The sequence below is a fragment of the Poromitra crassiceps genome, assembly GCF_964638095.1.
Source record: "Poromitra crassiceps genome assembly, chromosome: 20".
Taxonomy (NCBI): Eukaryota; Metazoa; Chordata; class Actinopteri; order Beryciformes; family Melamphaidae; genus Poromitra; species Poromitra crassiceps.
The window spans coordinates 13,968,337-13,972,158 of NC_139637.1; the positions used below are offsets into that span (position 1 = coordinate 13,968,337).

Consider the following 3,822-nt stretch of genomic DNA (forward strand, 5'->3'; position numbering starts at 1 on the left):
ATGTTACATTCTAGTAATGTTACATTCTAGTCCAATTTGAGAGAGATGAGGCCTGTGAGATATTGTTATTGTAAAGATGTGTGTGTATGTAAACAAGCACAAATCTCATGCAGGCCGTTTGAGAATTTTAAGTTTCACTTTTGTTTTCATCCCTGAGAGACAGATAATGGGAAGCGCTGCATCTCTTAACCAAAGACGCCCTCTAGAGGCAAAGCAGTCAAAGCATCGACTGTCTGCCTAACCTACTCCTTGATGCCCTTGGCTGCACCGTGTGTGTGTGTGTGTGTGTGTGTGTGTGTGTGTGTGTGTGTGTGTGTGTGTGTGTGTGTGTGTTTCAAATGGAATATCGTTCCATCAGTACCAATTTTTGTTAGTTTCTAATGGTTTATCTGAACTGTTCATCTGCCAGTTCGCTCCCTCTCTCTCCCCTCTCTTTCTCTTTCTCCCCCTCTCTCGCTCTCCCCATCTCTCTTTTCTCTCTCGCCCTCTCTCTTTCTCTCTCTCTCACTCTGTGTCCCTCTGCTTGCCCACTCGGGGAGAAAGAAGCTGCTGTCACAGACGTGTGATGCTGTGGCTTTTAAGGGGGATGGACATGATCTCACACCTGTGTTTTGGGCATAAACACGCCTATATGGAGGTTTGCACGAAATGAGGCCAAGCGCAGCGGGCCGACACGCCCACAATTAGGGCTTTGCGCGACGCTATTCCGGTGCAAAACGGCCGCTAGCGCAAAATTACCGCCTTTGTGACGATGGAGCCCTTTATATAGAGTTTGGAATCTAGTGGTCAAAATGACCACTTACACTCGTTATTGTAGTAGTTCATTTTGACACATCACTATAATGACCAGAAACAAACAGCAGCTACGTGCCCTCTTCATCTGTACTGCCATGAGAGAGACATGGGAGCAGTGTGGAGTAGCGGTTGCTGGGACCCAGGCCCGGTTCTACGGGGGTGCAAAAGCATGCATTGCACCCTTATTTTAATTGTCTGCATGCTCAGTTGAAAAGTAAAAAAAAAAAAAAAAAAAAAAAAAAAAAAAAAAAAAAATGCTACAGCTGCACACTTACTGTTTAAACTTGAATTATAGTTGTTGTTTTTCTTTGTTCTTTGATGTGATTTTATGGCTTTTTGGCACCTATATGTAACCTTTTAAGGTTGAGATAATTGTATTATCATTATATGGTCCAAATATTTCAGTAAAGCACTTGAAACACTTGAAATATTCTTGCTTGGGTGGTATCATTCTACTTCAAATGATGGTCAAATGCATTATTTTTAGTAAAATAACATGTCAAATTTTTCGGGCGGCCGGCCTTCGGCCGGCCACCCGAGTGGGCCCGGCCTTCGGCCGGGCATCTGCACCCCTTCCTATCAAGGATGCACCCCTAGTCATCTTGTTCTGGAACCGGCCCTGCTGGGACCTCACACACACGCACACACGCAGGCACGCACGCACACACACGCACACACACACGCACACACACACACACACACACACACACACACACGCAGGCACGCACGCACACGCACACACGCACACACGCAGGCACGCACTCACACACACACACACACACACACACACACACACACACATGTGCCTCAGCAGGATTTATGACATCACTGATGATGTCACAATGTCTATGACATCACTGATGATGTCATAAATCAGTGATGATGTCACAGGTATATGAAAGCGAATGTAGGCATAAAGGATGCCAACTGCCATAAAAGACGAAGAAACATAAATCCAGAAGGAGGTGGTAATGCAACATAAAGGATGCCAACTGCCAAAGCACAACAGAAGAAGAAGAACTGGTATATGAATTAGATAGATATAAGGTGAATGAACGAACACGACGAAGGGTCAATGTTGTCAGTGCTTATGCATCTGGAGGGCTCACTGCCTGACACAGTGATCAGAGTGGATGATGTGGAATTCAACACCCACAAGGCCGTCCTCTGCAATTGCAGCCAATACTTCCACGCTCTCTTCACCCATGGCTGGACGTCCCAGGAGAACATCTACGACATGGCCGGCCCCGTGTCAGCAGACATGATGCGTCTCCTCATAGAGTATGCCTACACCCGCTCTGTCCCGGTGACCGAGGACAACGTGGAGGAGCTGTTGATAGCAGCAGACTACCTCGGCATCATGGGGGTCGTCCGCTCCTGCTGTGAGTTCCTGGAGGTGCGGCTCTGCCCGGAGAACTGCATCGGCATCTTTAAGTTTGTAGACTTGTACTACTGCCCGGACCTGAGGAGCAAGGCCTTTCTCTTCATCCTGGAGCACTTTGAGCAGATTGCCAAAGCCTCTGAAGAGTTCCTGGAACTCTCTCTGGAGCAGCTGACGGACATCCTGGCAAGAGACGATCTGAACGTGAGACAGGAGAGCACGGTGTTCGAGGCCGTCCTCCGCTGGATCACCCACTCGCCCGAGGAGCGTGAAGGTCACATGTCTGTGCTGCTGCCTAAGATCCGCCTGGGCTTGATGACCACCGACTACTTCATCAACCAGGTGAAGAACAACAGTCTGGTTAAAGACAACGCCGAGTGTGAGGCGATCATCCTCGATGCAGAGAGGGCCATGTATGATGTCACCAGCAACAGACCCTCCAACCCTCTGACTCGCCCGCGCCTGCCTCATGCCATCCTGTTGGTCATTGGAGGGTGGAGTGTCGGCAATGTAACCAAGAGCATTGAGGTATACGATCCCCGTGCCGATCTCTGGGTCAATGTACCAAACGTTGAACTTGAGTCTCACCGGGCTTACCACGGCACCGCTTTCCTAAATGGCGTTGTCTACTGTGTTGGCGGCTACAACAGCATGGGGGACAGGCTCAGCAGCGTGCGGAAGTTTGACCTCTGTACCCGTACTTGGCACGATGTGGCAGCCATGCATAATCGCCGGAGCTGTGTCAGCGTGGCAGTACTGAATGGCAGCATCTATGCCATGGGAGGCTTCAATGGAATCGTCCCTCTCGACAGTGCCGAGTGCTATGATCCTCAGACTGACAAGTGGACTCTGCTCCCACCCATGAATGAGCAGAGGAGCGAGGCCAGCGCCACAGTACTCAACGGCAAGGTGTACATCTGTGGTGGTTACGATGGGAAGAGGAGCCTGAACACAGCTGAGTGCTACAACCCAGAAACCAGCCAGTGGATGAAGATCGCCCCCATGAGCAGCAGGCGCTGCCGCTTGGGCGTCATCGCCTACAGACAGCGCGTCTACGCAGTGGGCGGCCACGACGACACCACTGACCTGCGCAGCGCCGAGGCCTACGAGCCGCTAACCAACACGTGGAGCGCCGTGCCCGACATGCTGAATCCACGCAGCTACTTTGGCATTGAGGTGATGGACGACCAGCTGTTCGTGTGTGGAGGCCTCTCCAATGAGGTGGAGCGCTACGACGAGAGCACCAACGAGTGGCACGAGCCCTGCCGTATGAGGACACCATGCCGAGGGCTCAGCTGCTGTGTGGCACATGGACTGTCCAACATGGCCGAGTACGCCGCGCCTCGCCACGCCCTGCCCCCCGGGGAGCCTGCTGGCATGTCAGGAGGATCCATCTAGTTTAGTTTATATGTTTGACAAGTCAATTTAAAAGGACAACATGGCTGCAACACCAAAGTAGCTGGACAATTAAAAGAACATCAGGTACAAAAACGTCACAGGACTTATTTCCATTGTGGTCCTTGTTGTAGTGAGATGTCGTGGAGGTGCGTTCGTACGTGTGTGTGTGTGTGTGTGTGTGTGTGTGTGTGTGTGTGTGTGTGTGTGTGTGGGACCTCCCCTAATATTTCAGAGAAACAAATAAAAAA

General features: G+C 50.6%; 1 pseudogene across 1 annotated transcript; it reads left to right on the forward strand.

Annotated features, from left to right (window-relative positions):
* The first annotated feature begins 1,885 nt into the window (after positions 1–1,885).
* On the forward strand, positions 1,886–3,574 carry LOC310794882 (kelch-like protein 10 pseudogene; annotated as a pseudogene). The gene has a single exon. The product of its transcript is annotated as a kelch-like protein 10 pseudogene (transcript).
* Positions 3,575–3,822: the final 248 nt, after the last annotated feature.